This window comes from Polistes canadensis, unplaced genomic scaffold (genome assembly GCF_001313835.1).
Source record: "Polistes canadensis isolate GaletaPanama2010 unplaced genomic scaffold, ASM131383v1 scaffold_34, whole genome shotgun sequence".
NCBI lineage: Eukaryota > Metazoa > Arthropoda > Insecta > Hymenoptera > Vespidae > Polistes > Polistes canadensis.
This window is the reverse complement of record NW_014569581.1, coordinates 601,934-618,201: the sequence shown is the minus strand read 5'-3', so window position 1 is coordinate 618,201 and position 16,268 is coordinate 601,934. Positions and strand designations below refer to the sequence as shown.

The 16,268-nt window shown below is 39.5% G+C and overlaps 1 protein-coding gene across 4 annotated transcripts in view; it reads right to left on the bottom strand.

The window, feature by feature from the left end:
- LOC106784375 (zinc finger protein 608-like) overlaps positions 1–16,268 on the bottom strand; it is a 140,878-nt gene that overhangs the window by 99,688 nt on the left and 24,922 nt on the right. Inside the window, exon 1 of one of the 4 annotated variants that reach the window (XM_014743823.1) lies at positions 3,789–4,773. The exons of 2 other annotated variants lie outside the window; for them this stretch is intronic. The gene's annotated coding sequence lies outside the window, so the exon portion shown is untranslated. Of the gene's footprint in view, positions 1–3,788; positions 4,774–16,268 lie in introns of those variants that run through there. One more of the 4 variants, XM_014743830.1, reaches the window with a different exon arrangement.

Genomic DNA, 16,268 nt, shown 5'->3' with positions numbered 1-16,268 from the left:
AATTCAATTATTAGTATAGCCAAAGTGAAACGCCTTACATATTGCATACAAAAATCACCCACCAGGATCCTTGTACGTGTTTGTTAATAATGCAATATGTTAACTTTTTCTTCTCTTTTTATCTGCTTATTTTGCTTTTTTATTTTTTTAATTGTGCCTCCTTTAGCATCGACGTTCTCGTCGAAGTAGCAGCTCGACGTCGTTCCACCTCGCCATTAGCTCTTTCCGTAGCTCGTTGAGAGATAAACTTACGATCCTGTCGCAAGTTACCACGTTCCTGCGTTTATATACCTCCGGGGACTTTTTTTCCTCTTTTTCTCTCTCTCTCTGGTTTATTCTATCTCTCTTCCCCTGTGAAACGAGGCGTGTTTCACGAAGCCTAGCTTTAACACGCTCTTCTTTTCATCTCTGTATATAGGTACACCAAGAGAAAGAAAGAAAAAGTAAAAGAAGGGAGAGGAAACTAGGGGTTCAGGGGAGAACGTATCTCGATGATCTTTACGCCGGCGCTGACACCATGAACGTCGATCGAGTGATTGCATTGTACGAGACAACGCTGCGAAATCCAATTTTCTTTCTTTTTTTTTTTCTCCTTATTTATCGCATTTTTTTATTCTTCGCTTTATCGCACTCGTCAAAATGAAATATCGTCGTCGCTGTAAAACAATGTTCTTCGAGAAATGTATTGGAAAAAAAAAAAAGAAAAAAGACAATTCAATTGAGTACACTTGCTTTTTTATAATTTAATCCTTTTAGACGTGACTTATTTCGAATCTTAGATGATCGCACATTGATACATCATTTAATGAAGGGAAAAGTAATTAAAAAAAAAAAAAATAGCTGAATAAAAGATCGCGGGGAGATAAATTGGACAGAACGAAGTGACAAAATAAATGAAATCGTCTTGAACAAATTATCGTCGTTATGGGTTTGAAGAGGGGAAAAAACGAAGGTCGAGCTGCCAATACGAACATCGTCCGAAATCGTTTTCGCGTCGTACTATCGTCTTCGTTTTTTCCTACTAGTTGCGAGTTAAAGTGTGTGCGCGAATCGAATGAAGCACTTAAAGGGATTACCGGGGTGGTGGTATATGTATCGACGACCGGGAGGAAGTCACTTAGTTTAATGAAAAAACGGAGCCGACTAACAGCGAATGAACTTCGCAGCAAAGCTTCTCCAGGGACAGTCTTTTCCTCTTGTTTTCTCTCTCTCTCTCTCTCTCTCTCTCTCTCGCTCTCAGTTTCGCGAGAGGATCGAAAGCGTCGACTTGGAACACATTCACAAAACTTTTATTAAATCGCTCCTGGCGGACCAGACTCTTTCTTTTCTCCAATGGTACAATAATTAAAGGATGCGAAAGGTTGACAAAAATCCCATGATGATATTTTTAAGTTAATGCGAGAAGACCTTTACTAATTTTTCAATATTTTTTTATTTCCTTCTTCGTAAAGTATAAATTCATTTTAAAAATTGTTTGACTTATCGTCATGATGTTTTGGTTAATTTTTGTACAAACTATTCGTAAGATTGCATTATTCCTTACGTGCTCGTATTAGTCGTTCAATTTGACCACGAACGTGCGCCAGTGCGTGCGCAAGTGCATGCGCCAGTGCGTTCGACAGTGCGTGCGCCAGTGCGTTCGACAGTGCGTGCGCGAATGCATGCGCAACCGTTCTTCTGCGCGTCCTGTTACATCTCCCTCCCCCCACCACATTTTCTTTTTAATTTGCTTTTAAATAGGCAAAGACTTTCTTCGTTATTATTTGTCCACGTACATTGGTAGATAATTTATTCATTCGTTTGGAAGAATAGATTGCGTAAGGAAAAAATAATGTTCAATTTATCTTGTTTTTCCTTTTATTTAACAATTTACATAATGTCATCGCAATAATGTTATTTTTTTTACGAGTAATCATCTATCAAGTCTAACGGTAAAATGAATAAGAAGATAAGAAACATCGAGGAGGAAGTTGGGATTTTTCTGGTCAACGTGAGGTATCGTGAAACCTGGTGGGATACTAGTCTGATCATCGACTAGGCGATGATAAATAAATCCATTCGAAACGCATATCGATTTATCGACATAATTATTAATTATTTATATATACAAGAGTTCGAATGTTATCAATGTTTATTACCGATTATTCATTTCCAATAATTACGAATCACAATTTACAACGAAAGTCAAACGATGTTTTTCCATTATTTAGAAAAATGAATTTTATCGCGCGTACACATAAAATCAATTCATTTCGACTACTTGGCAACAAAGATAAAAAGATATTTTTAAAAAATAAAAAGCTAATTAAAAAACATCCTTTCAGCGATTACGCGTATCGATTACGACCGGTTAAAAGTTCAACATGACTAATTATGTGTCAAAAGTTTCCGTGTCTCGTTATAAAACGAATACTTTTACAAGAATTATTTTGATAATAATAAAGCAACAACGACGTATAATGTGTGCATAACGTGTAATATCGAAATACATTAGAAATAAATGATCGGAATTAAATGATCGTACAATAAATGATCGGAGAAAATCGATTTGTCTTGTTGTAAAGAACGAATCTATGATCGCATAGAAAAACCGATTAGGAACATAATCGAGCTCGGTAAATTATCTTCCAGTCCGTGGAGGTAAAGTGCTCAAGGCACTTCCATTCCTTATCGTAACGCGCGTCCCATGAGAGAGAGAGAGAGAGAGAGAGAGAGAGAGAGAGAGAGAGAGAGAAAGGGAAAGAGAGAATGAAGAAGAAAAAGAAAGAAATAAAGAAATAAAGAGAAAGAGAGAAACTGTATGGCCTTTGAACACGACATATAATTATCCGAGCGTCCATTTAAAAATAATACTTCGAGTCAAGATAGACGAGAATTGGAGAGAATGAGAGAGAATGGGAGAGAACATGCGCATACGAGAATACGGCGTTTACGCGTCCGTAGTTTTGAGCGTGTGTATATGTTATGCGCGCGCGATTCTTGCCGGGCGCGACTAATACAGATGTAAGTATACGTAACGTAGAGATAGATACATGGATAGAGATCGTAGACGAACGGAGCATGCGCACGAGAGAACGCGTTACTCTTCTAAAGGAAAAAGAAAGAGAGAGAGAGAGAATCAAACGAATGTGTATTTTATACGTGGCTTACCATGATGCGAGGGGGGAAGAAGAACATTCAGGACCCGCGAAAAGAAAAAGAAAGAAAATATACATATATCTTTCTCGTCTTTCTTCCAAACTAAAAATAATAGCAAAAAGACCTTTAGTACTTTTTCCTTTTGCAATTTTTACATCCGGAAAATATCGATAACTCGTTCCAACGGTGTAATACACTGGATAGACACCTGCCTCTCTCGTACCTACCGACCATTACTATATCCCTTTCTCTCTTTCTCTCTCTCTCTCTCTCTCTTTATTTACAAGAGAAACAGATGGTTCTCGTAAGTTGGACACTTCCGCAAGGGTTCCTACAACCACAAGTTATCTACCTTCAAGAAAATTTGTTTTTTATCTTTTTATTTCCGTTGCAATTAACGGAAGAAATTCTTTCTACCTTTCCCTCCCCCCTCCCTCACATTTCATTGTATTTCTCAAATGAAGAAAATCGAAGGACAACGATTAGGTTTTCGCTCCTTCGATTTACGACGCGCGAAGAATGCGCGCGCACATCCATTCACCCAAAGGAACTCCCCGTGCACACACGAACTCGAGAGATCATTTCTTTCTTTCTTTCTTCCTTTCTTTCTTTCTTTCTCTCGCACCTTTCTTACTTTTCTTTGAACTCACCGTAATGCATACGCATATGTTTGTCTTCTTTCCGTGCATATATATCCGATCGTTCGACTCTGTCTTTTTGTCTATTTCGTCTATCTTCTATTACTCGTACGTATCCGTCTTTCTTTTCACTGTACGGTCGTCCTCGGTGATCGCAGTTACTCCCGCGATAAGAAAGAAAGAGATGGCGATACCGAAAGTAACCGTGCTAAGAAACGAGACACACGATGTTACGCGGCTCACACGCATTCACACGCATTCACTCGCATTCACCCGCGAGGCACAACAAGCTACTCTACACACGCGTATATAAGTATGTATATAGACGAAATGATAATAAGCACGTTATACACGACATATACACACGCGAATACACACACATACACACACGCACACTCACTCACACACACGCACACGTACACGCGTGCGTACAGATGCCAGAGAGATGCGAGAGATCGAAGCAACGTTTTTTTCTCGCCGTCGTCGACTATTATTTTCTTTTCCTTTTTTTTTGTCCCCCCGTCTGAGTATCGTCAACGACCACTAGCAACGTTGTTCACGGAATCAAAGCGAAAGGATTAATTATTGCACTAGCACACACTTTTTCTGATTTTTTTTTTCGAAGAAAATTGTCGACTTTTTTTCCAGCTAGAACGTTCCTCGTCGTATTCGTAATCGTCTCCGACGTCCTCCTCTCGTCCTCGTCGTCGTTCGAAACTCCAGTTTAACGAGACACGTTCACAAGCACCGCGCGTATCGCGAGCCGTCCATTTTCAACGACATTATAATTATATTCGCGATAAAATTATTGACGATGTTTGCCGATTAAAGAGGAGAGAGTAAACTAAGAGAAAAAAAATCCAGACACCGCACCTCCCTTGTCACAAAGCACTCGCGGCGACAGGCCACAACACATGGCTGCGGGCCTCCACCGAGTTCGACCAAACTCGGCAACACTCGACTAACTCCGTGCAGGCTCGTCGCTAGTGATCGAAGGGCCACGTTGCTCTTCATCGTCGTGTTATGATATTACGTACAAATTTATCTTTTTTCAACTAAACAAAATCATTTAAATTCTGAGAATAATTGCATCAGACAAAATTCACATTTCTCAAATAATAATTCTTATTTATTCTTTTTTTTTTCGTTAATCCGTTACTCGTTGCGATAAGAACGTGTTACCGACCGCGTTTATATGAAAAGCTTGTATTCTCTATCTTTCAGACAAAACTGGGCTGTTACCATTAGCAAAGCCGTTAAGACAAGGGAAGAGGGGCTTGAAAATTTAAAGCAGTATATATACTACTACTACTACTACTATATGTACGTCGGTACGCCTTAATGCTTCGGCATTAATCGACTGATTATCATCTCTCAAGCGAGCAAAATGACTCGTATTTAAGATTCTCCGAGTTCTTTAAATTTGTACATCAACAATTCTTGTAAATTCTTCTTTCCACGAGCTTCCTTTGTTCTCTTCATAGAACCCATCACTGCTGCGATGAGAAAAAGGGTGGAAGTCGTACTGCCTCTTTCTTTCTTTCTTTCTTTCCTTTTCTCTTTCTTATTCCCTGGCAAAGCCAAGCGATTCGATCCCAGCATTTAATTTGCACTTTATTACGGCGATTAAAGCGAGCTACTCTACGATGTCTCGTACAAGTAAAAGCATGCACGTAGCTTACCCAGATCACGTTAAATATTTCCCCGAGGAAAAAAGAAAAAGGGAAAAAGTCAACGGAGAGCCTAAAATCTTCGTAAAACTCGTTGCATAGACCACCACCTTTCGTTTAATTAAACTGACTTCGAATGCCCCTTTCTCAACAAAAAATACACGACGACTGTATCGAAGGAGACGCGGCATATTTGAAATTTATATTTTTCTCGAGTGGTGTAAACTCTTGGAAGGATCTCTTTTTCTTTATCCCTCTCCTTTATTCCAATTTTCCCTCGCTTTTGATATTCACAAGCATCTCTATCTTGTTTCATCGAATTATTCAACGATTTAAAAATATATAAGAGATTAACGAGAACTTCTGGAGAGGTCGAAATTCAGTGGTTCAAGTTAATTCCTGTATCTAAAGCGTGATGAGAAGTAACGGAGATGCAAATGAAATTACTGTTTTGGAGAACGAAAGGCAAGCAGTACATAGTTGTAGCAATAATAATAATAGTAGCATAGTGATAGTATAGCAAATGTAGGTGAGAAAAGTTCGTTGCCAATTTCCGATAGTAGACACATGTTTGCATGCTCCACTATCGAGATGTTCCATTATCCTAACACTGCGTATACGCTCACTTTCCTGCTTATGTTATCTACTATTAAAACAAATATTATGTCTTTTTTTAATTGCTCGAGTATGGAATTGAAATCGTACGCATTTAAAAATGACGTGTATTATAACGGAATCGAAAATAGAAAAATAGTAGAAAATTAGAGGGAAAGTTGGCTATTGTTCTAACATAGAAAAAAAGTTGTAGGTCTCGTGTACGTCATTGCCGTGTTCATCTTCATCTCTGGCAACTCGACGACGACGACGACGACGACGACGAAGACGACGATGTTGGTCGTCTTCCGCCGAAGGCCGCACGGTGTCACGACGAGCGTAGCTGGGGAGAGAACCAAGGGAGCTCGAAGGGACCATGGTGCAGGAGGAGGACCAAGGAACGCGAACGAGCACGAAGGAGCACGAAGGAGCACGAAGGAGTCGGCGCACCGTGGTTGGCTTCTATGCCGGCTCTCTGCGCCGAGACAAAGGCACCTTCATTTTCTCTCCCTCTCCCTCACTTTTGCTCATGGTTCTTTCCGCCTCTCTATTATATCGCCCTCCTTCCTTCTGCAAAGAACTCTCCTCTTCCTCTTCTTTTCTCTCCTCTTTTCTCTCCTCTTTTCTTTCCTCTTTTATTTCTTGTCCTTCTGCTCCTCCCATTCTTTTCTTTTTTCTCGTCTCCAGTCTATCTGTTAGTATATTTCTCTTTTATCTGTTTTTTTTTTCTTTCCTCTCAGCATCGCAACCCAAGAGACGAGAAAAAAAAGGAATAATCGGAAAGATAGAAAGAAGGGGATTGGATAGATTTCATCGATGACAAACAACACGACGCGATGATGCGGGCGAAGAAATAAAGTGACGCGGCCAATTAGAAAACGTTCGGATGTAATTCTTCTCCTTAGCCATTAATACTAAAAACACCAAAGTTACCGATAATTATTAAACTCGGATCGATTCTTCGTTGGCGAGAGAATCAACATCGATAAATAAAGTTTGCAAAATATATATATTCTCTCGAGTATCAATAAAACGTATACTCGATTGATCGATCGATCCAAAATACCGTATATATTAAACCATTTCTTTTACGCTCCGAAAACTTAATAACACCAAGCATATTTTCTTAAAGGAAAAACATTACCCTACATATTCGTTTTTTCATTGATTAAATGACCGGTCATTCTATTTCGTATATTCATACATATCTCTCCAAAATGAAGTATATAAGAATATATAAATACATACTCATCTTTTTGGAAGGATTCAAACAAATATGATTAAATATCAAAGTTCATAGTGTTGTTACCAAAGAAGATAGAGTTATCCAAGCGTAGAGAAGGAAGATCGAAGATGCTCGTCTTTCTACTTACGCATACGCCCACAATGTATATACACGTGTGCACGTGAAAACGTAGAGAAATAAGAGAGAAGTGCGCATATAAGAGTAATACGAGAAGATATATATATATATATATGCGAGGCGTAGGCGGTAGCAAATAAGAATACCGTGAACATGCAATAAAAGGAGTAACAAAGAAAGAAGAGAGAGAACATACATACATAGCACGAGAGTAAAGCTCGTACAAGGAATCTTCGATTCTCTTGGGTTTTCGCAGAGCGCACCCTCGTCACGCCTCTTTGATAAAGAGCGAGAGAGCGAGAGAGAGAGAAAGAGAGAGAGAGAGAGAGAGAGAGAAAGAGAGAGAGAGAAGGATGAAGCAAGAACGTCTATGTATCCTCGATGTAAGCGTGTATATATCAGCTTTGGTCCTCTCTCTCTCTCTCTCTTCCTTTTTTATTTTCCTTTTTCTTTTTCTTGTTCTTTTTCTCTTCTCTTCTCTTTCGTCTGTTTTTTTTCTCTGTTGGAAGAGACTCGTGGAAGACCCCACAATGAACTACACGAAGAGGCTCGTGTTAAGGGTAAACGCGCATAGTAGCTTGGCTTCCCTCATCCCTTTCCATTAATAACAGCTTCGGGGATCCTTCTTTGCCTTTTTAACAGTCGCACGTGAAAACTAACACGAGTGCTACTACCTGTCTCCTGCATCTGGCCAAATGCGAGAGCAAAGCTCTCTTCTGCGGCTTCTAATATCTCGCCTTTTCGATTGTGTCGGTGTTGCTTGTTACAAAGCACCGCCGACTTTTCCTGAATAGAATGTGTGTACAGTCGTTCTTTTTTCTTCTTCTACTCTTTTAAAGCAACCCATGTTATACTGCACAACACAACTGCTACAACTACCGGTTCCGTCACCCTACCACTTTTTTTCCCTTCTATCTTTCATATTCCACCTCGTAACGAATTATTCACGAAAATCCTTTTATTTTCCGTTCATTGTTAATATATTATATTTTTATACGTTCTTCTGAATTTTTTTGTGCGTATCTGTGTATTATATTAAAAAAAAAGTTTGAGAGGATATTAGACACGTTTGAGGAAAATAGCAAGAGTGTGCGATCGAAAGCAACGTTTTTTGTTTCAATAGAGAGACAAACGGCATGACCATATCTCTGAGTCATCTGGTAGTATATTAAATTCTCTCTCATCCCTATCTTCCCGAACAAGCCTGAAGCCAGAGGATTAGATGGATCCGATCGCCGTTGTATAAAAGGGCTGATCGACATCTGCTCTCTAGTCTTGCGGTGACATACACGATCGTATCTGCTCTTGAAAGCTTGACATGTCGAAAAAAAAGAAGCAAAAAAAAAAAACAAAAGAACAAAAAGAAAAATATCAATTATATACATATGTATATGTGCCGGTGTAATGTGAATTGAGTGGAAATAATTATCAAAATGAATTTTATAATTAGAAAGACCGATTCAACAAAATGTACGATGCAACAAATACCGTGTCGTCATTTCACGTTCCTATAAGTATATGCATGGTGTGTACATGCGTTAAGGTAGACGTATTAATTCATATATATGTATATATTTGCCTAATCGGAGGGAAAGGGACGACGTGGGAAGGGTTTAGAAAACATGAAATAATCACGGTCATGACTTATCATTGCTACTCGAACGATTAATTAGGTAAGATAAACGCCCTTTGCAATTGGTAGAAAGGGTAGTTGGTTTAGTGAAAATTAGAGCCAGGAAAATCAGCGCGTTGCTATGTGGAGTTTCGTTTGGTAAAATATCTACCCTTCTGATTCGCCACATATAACTAAATTTTATGTAAGAGGGGGTGGGGGCGTTGAAAAGCATGGCTCGTGAAACGATTCCCAGCCCTCGATCGTGTCGTCAAAGCGGTTAGTAGGGTTCATTTAATAAGCAAACTGATACACGTAGCACGTACGTACGCGTATCTATATATGTCGGCGTTAGATCGTATAATTCAGTTAAATCGTGGAAATCCTTGTTGGGAAAATAGACGAAAAAAAATTAATTACATGCTAAAACTAGTAGTTACAGGAAATAACGAGATTATATGTGAATTCATGCGAGACAAGTAGTAAAAGTATGAAATTGAAATTTGTGTGATCCCAAGTATAAGAACAATATTCTTCGATGGTACGATTATATATATAACAGAAGATCTACGAGCACTCGTGTTGTTCGCGTTCATTTTATTTTCGTTTTCAGTTTTCGAAGGAAATGTAATTTAATCCTATAAATCAATAGAGAAACTCCATCTCCAGATTCGATAACCTTCAAACGAAAAAATACATATTTTCTGCCTTCGGATTTGCAATAGCGCAGTAAAGTCGGGTATTTTCAAACGAAATCGAAGAATATTTTTCTCATGCATGGTATCAAATTTCAATTTCATATCTTAACTACTCAGTTGAGATATGTAATATTATCTTCTTTCATAATTTTATTGGCCGGTATAATTATTTGAGAGTTTAACTAATCAAATATGGTGTCAGGATCATATTAAGAATAGCAATGTTTTCCTAGAACATAAGGAATATCCTGAAAAACGGGTCTCGAAGCAAGCGACACGATCATTTGGGCAAATAAGCGTGAAATTCTCGATTTGCTTCTGCGTAGACGCAGTGGGTGGCTGACAAAGAGACCGAATCATGCTGCTTCGATTGTATGCGTGCGCGTGTTTGTGCGAGCGTGTGTGTTCGTGCGAGCGTGTGTGTTCGTGCGTGCAGTCACGTGCACGCTGCGCTCCTCATTCTATCTTTATTTCTCTCTCCCGTTGTCGGTGTTGAGAAAAGTTGTCTCGTGCCCTGAGAGAAGCCTCGTGCATCCGTCACACGAATTTCCTGCGCGCGTGTGAATGTATGCGTGTGAACATATGCGTGTGAACATATGCGGGTGAACGTATGCGTTGGCCGTAGGCCGAAGTTGCGAATACTACCAAGAGAAAAGGGACGGCTGTGAGTCGTAAATGTGAATACACGATGAGTGCATGTGTATGTATGTGTGTGTGTATGGGTGAGGCAGAGAAAGAGAAAGATGTAGTAGATGTTTGCTGGCACGGAACGAAACGAAACGAACGTACAGGGATAAAATGATGGAAAGAGAAAGAGATTGAGTATCTACGGAAAGGAGATAGAAAGCGTTGAGAGCGTCAGGTGTAAGTGTACGTGTATGTGCGCGCGTGCGCGTACACGTATGCGAGAAGGACGGGAATTTGCACGGAATGAGAGAGGAAGAAAGAAATGAAGATAGGATCGAACTAAACAGGGGGAAAGAGGGAGGAACGGAAGAGAGAGAGAAAGAATACAACGACTGATATACATATATATACACACTGTTTCATAGAGGATACCAAAGAAAGATAAGAAGCAAAGGGGCGATAAAAGTGCGCACAAAATGCGTCCTACGGCACTGACGATAGAGAGAGAAAGAGATGAGCAAGCTACAAGAATATCGAACGACGATATCGAGTCAGGAAAGGAAAAGTGATATATATATAGAGAGAGAGAGAGAGAGAGAGCAACAAAGGGGGTATACCTACTACTACAAGTTTGAAATAAAGGAAAGAGTAAAAGAAAAAAGTAAGCAGATTGGGAAGCGGTTTTTGCGTGGACTGCATTTTATCGAAGCTATCCTTTACATCCCTGTCTGTGCTCGCAACAAACTCTTTGACAAAGCAAGCGCAACCACGAAACACGAGAAAGGTGCGAATAATCGTTGCTTGACAAGCGCCTCCGTTCGTACATGCACAAATATATATTATAGTTTAACACCTTCTATATACGCACGTTAGTCTCCTCTCTCTCTCTCTCTATACGTCTGCAAAGAAGACTATATAATTTGTATGGGCGTTCCTAGCGATATCGTTCATTCATTTCGCGTCAGAGTGAAGTCCTTATCCTTTGAAATCCGAGGCAAAGCACGAAGGAACTTTTTATCCGACTAACCATAAAAGAGAATGAAGTAAAGGTGACTGCGATCAACGCGACATTCACCCATCGTAAATCATTTTAATGATCCCATGATTACGTCGATCCTTTTTTTCCCTATTACCAATTACATTTACATACATACATGCACGTGAAAGTCTGTATACGCGTATGCGCATGTCGTGCGTGTTCCTTATATCCAGATAATATCGTTAAGCTATCGAACGATTTCATAAATACTAGTATTAGCATCCAACAAATGCGAATCGCATTATCGTATCAACCGGAGAACGATTTTCTCGATCTCCGACATTGCTTCCGAACGATTTCCGTATCTTATACGATCGACGACAGTATTACGAACATCGTAACAAGTTGCTGCTCTCTTAACCAGCGGCTGTTGCATTTGCTGCTGCTGTTGCTGTGTTGCATTTGCTGCTGCTGCCCGTGGCGATATTCAATGTGAAATCGACGATGCGTGCTAGTGCTCTATGTACCCATGTGTCTTAGTGTACGCCTTTTTCTCTAACTATTCTATCGTTCTATCAATCTCGACTTTATACCAGAGAGCCTTGCCGTATACCAAGATGTAATTAGCAAATGATCTATCGCTTTGAGGAAAACTTCTAAATATGTATTATAGCTATTTATCTTTAATACGTAAACGTATCCCTAAATATATATCTACACGGCTTGATATCATTTTATTAGGCAAAAATATGATATCCATAAACGTTTTACAATTATATTTGAAAAGATTAACGAATTTGTAATGATAACAAAAAGAATGAAAACTTGTTGTGAATCGACCTGTATTTAGAAGGTAAGTACGTGTACTGACAACAGCCACTGTAACGCCAACACCCCCCTGCTGCCGCAATCTACAGCTTGGTATATTCACTCTGCTATTATAATTCCATATTCTCGTGTTATAGAACGAAATAGTATTACTCTAGTCCCACATTGACCTGCGCCCTCTTAACACTCGCGTACACCTACCAACACGTATGATTATGCATGAACGCCAGTTTACACGGTATTAAATATTATTTCGTAACTCCGTGATCAAATTTATTTCATTATCGGACAGTTCCGAGCGTATTAACATTTAAAAGCTTTCATAAAATTCATATAAATAATTAAAGTAAATAATTATATATACATATCGCGAAAATACGTATTTTTGATTGGAGCTTTCTTTCTTTTCTTTCATCTCTGTCAGTTTAGAATATATTTTTTCCGTATTCTTGTTGTTCTTTTGTTTGATCTTTTTAAAGGAAACTCAAAGACGTAGTTGGTACTTCAAAGATCGAGACGACGACGACGATGGACCAACGTATCCACGAGCGTATTTGCTTTTGCGAACCTGTGCTAATGTACGTACGTACGTACGTACGTAGGTGTGTCCATGTGCGCGCGATTTGCACACATAACACAACGAGTACACTGTATTACGAGTTTCTTTGATGTCGAGGCCACGTCAAATACCGGCTTAGCTCCCCAAGAGCGACGGTGCAATCCATCGTGAAATTGAAAAGTCGCCGACAAGTACGATCGAGTCGAAAATTGATTCTTCGATGATCGCGTGCATTCTCTTATCGATAACAAACGGAGGACCATTATTTACGCTTAAAATAAACGAACAGAGGAAATAGAAAAAAAAAAAAAAAGGAACAAAAATATATCATATTTGCAAAGAACCAATAAATCCCATCTTAACTTGGGCACCCTCTCGAAACAACTTTGGAGACGTAATAAATACTGCATATGGCTTTTACTCGCTTCATTTCAGATAGAAGAACTATTTTCTACCTAGTTGCGTACCCATTTCTCTTTTCTTGTTTTTAAACTTATTTATACCGTCGCGTCGATAAGCATTCTTTTTGGCGAATAAATAAACAAGTTGTAACGCTCGTAAAATGAGCCAACCCTCCCTCCTATCCACTTTTCCTTCGTCTTTGATTCCTAACTCGATGCGACGTGGTGGATGGTTTATTTCTTTTTTTTTCTTTTTTTTTCCGGTCTGAAAAATACAAGAGACTACTCGGTAAGGACGTAATTTTGATCGAATCGGTCTTCCAGAGAATGGCTCGTGAACGAGATGAAATACGGTGCACGGATGATGATCGTGGCATTAAGCGAGTTTCGATTCGTTAGCCAGCCTCCTCTCGTGTTTTTTTTTTCTTCCTTGCCAGGTGAGAACGGATATAAAATCGAAAACTCGTTCCGAGGCAACGCGAGAAAGAAAGAGAAATATAATGCGCGCGCGTGCATTTGTGTGTGTGTGTGTTTACAGTCGAACGTTTGGGTCCATCGTCGTCGTCGTCGTCGTCGTCGTCGTCGGTACGCAATCATAACTGATTGGCGCAATCAGGTCGGCAGAACGAACAGATTGTTCCCGGGTATAATGGTGCACGCGCGCAAACCTTCGCTTTATCGTGGGAAAATCGGCATGTAATAATAATCGTAGTGAAAATCGCACAATGGTAAATATGTTTTTAATCAAGTAAAACACAATTCTACCGAGGCATTTTCGTTCGAAAAAATACCAAACAAACAAGCAGGTAAATATGTACACATGGATAAATGCATAAGTAGATATTACGATTTGTTGTTTGGAATGGAATAATGAAAAAAAAAAAAAAAAAAAAAAGAGAAAAATAAAAAAAAAAAAAAAAACGTAAAAACGTAAAAAAAAAATAGTAATATGTAAAAAGGAAATTAAAGCTAACGTGTTTGGGTTAAAAAGTTAAAAAACAAAACGGACGAGGCACAGTAATATAAAAGCTTAAGGATTATCACGAATATCGTTACAAAATAGGTTTACTATAATAACCCTTATATATACATACAGGAGCGTATATATATACAAATGTACATAAATCATTAGTCCCTGAATATTTTCCGATAGGAATAAACGTGACGATAAGGGTGAAAGATATCCGGAGGGCAAAGTATCAACGTTGTAGCTAACAGCGCGATAGGAAGTGCCACCAAGGGAAAAGAGGGATTGTGTGCAAGCTGGCATAGCGATGCACCCGGTTGCAATGATTGTTATCGAGTGGAGGTTAGCGGACAGGCCACGTCGTTGTTTGCATTCGACGAGGTTTGGAAGGAAGTGCGGGTGAGAGATCGCATGGTGGCGGCGTCTCCTGATAGGCGGAGCCAAGTGGCGGTCGATATGAAACACCCCCTCAATGAAACAACCCCCGCCACCTTTATCTCCCTTCCTTCCCCTCTTTCCAAGCCTTCTCTATTCCTCCCTCTCTTCTTTACTTCGCCAGCAGTACCACCACCACCACCACCACCACCACCACCACCACTACCACTACCACCACCACCACCACCACCATCACCATAAACTCCTTCCTTCCTAGCTTCTACCTCAAACTCGAACGTTTCTGTATTGCATATATAGAATATCTCTCTCTCTCTCTCTACAACTTCAGACTTATATAACGTAATCCGTCATAACTGTAGCCAAACTATGATACGGTTCATACCAAAAGAGATGATCACCGGTCAAAAATTTTGTCCGCCTCGAGAAACAAAAGTCGATGACAAAGTATACTAAACATGGAAATGGCTCTCGGCTCATCGGTTTTTCCTTTCCTTTCTTTATCTCTTATCCGTTTTCACAATCCCCATAGTATTAGAAACTCTCTATAGGGTGGTCTGAGGTAAAGGGTAGGAAAGGGGTTTACCGAGTGTTCCGGGTATGTTTATTTGAATAGGCGGCGGTCGATGGTAATGAAGGTTTGTGGGTTTCCTAACTGGAAAGGGGAGAAACATAGGGTTTAGACGTATTCTATTCGCGCTCTTATGGATTTTGATTGGTCTTTGAACGAGAGACATTTCGACTTTGACTACGTACGTACGTTTTGTTTCTTCTTTTTCTTTTCTCCCTTCCTCCTCCGGCAGTCTCCAAAATAATATAGTATTTTACGAGTTGACAAAAAGAGATACAGAAAAAAGATATAGGTTAGAAGTTATCTTTTCTTCTTTGGTAAATTTGGTCGAAAAGCAAAGCACGTCCGCCGACGGGTGGTAAGCGAAAAGCAACGCGCTGTCAACGAATCGATATCCGGATGGGCGTGGCTTCCTCGATTCTCTCGCGGATGGAATAACGTGGAATCTCGCAATGCAGATGGTTCACGCTCGATGGATGGATTTACCATCCCATGGATTCCAATTCGTTTTAAATATCCAACGTTGGAATCAAAAGAAACTTGACAAAAATGGTATGTTAAAGGTGTAAACACAAATTCGTTCTTTATTTTACCGAACAGAAAGTGGAATTAAAATCAACGTGGAAATATTTTAATACCAATTCAATGGTAACGCGATAAGGACATGATTTATTACTACAATAAACTTCCATGTCGGTGGGATATTCGTGTCAGCCAAGCTACTTGTTTCGCTTCAACACCCATCGTTACGAGGCCTTTCCTTTTCTATCCTTCTCTTCTTTCTCTTGCTGCCCTCCCCCCCCCTCCTCTCTCTCTTGAACAAGGGATCGATGTATGTAAATTACTGAACGGCGGACTGAAAAATCCGAGCACGGCAGATTTGCAATTTATATAGGAACAAGGAAGGACAACGCGAAAAGTAATCGGCCAGTAATAAATCGAGTTCTTTCTTTCTTTCTTTCTTTCTTTTCTTCTTTCTTTATTCCCCGTGGGAAAGTTACCTTTTTTTTTTCTTCCGTCATTAATCTAAGAAATACAAAGAAGGATTGAAAAACAATTGTTTCAACGCGCAATAACATTAATGCTATGGTATTAAAATAAAAAATGAAAAGGTGTATAGCTATTAGAATTTGGAATAGAAGATTATGCGAATAAACGGCTAACGTGGTGTAGAAGCCACGCATAGAGAGAGAGAGAGAGAGAGAGAGAGAGAGAGAGAGAGAGAGAGAG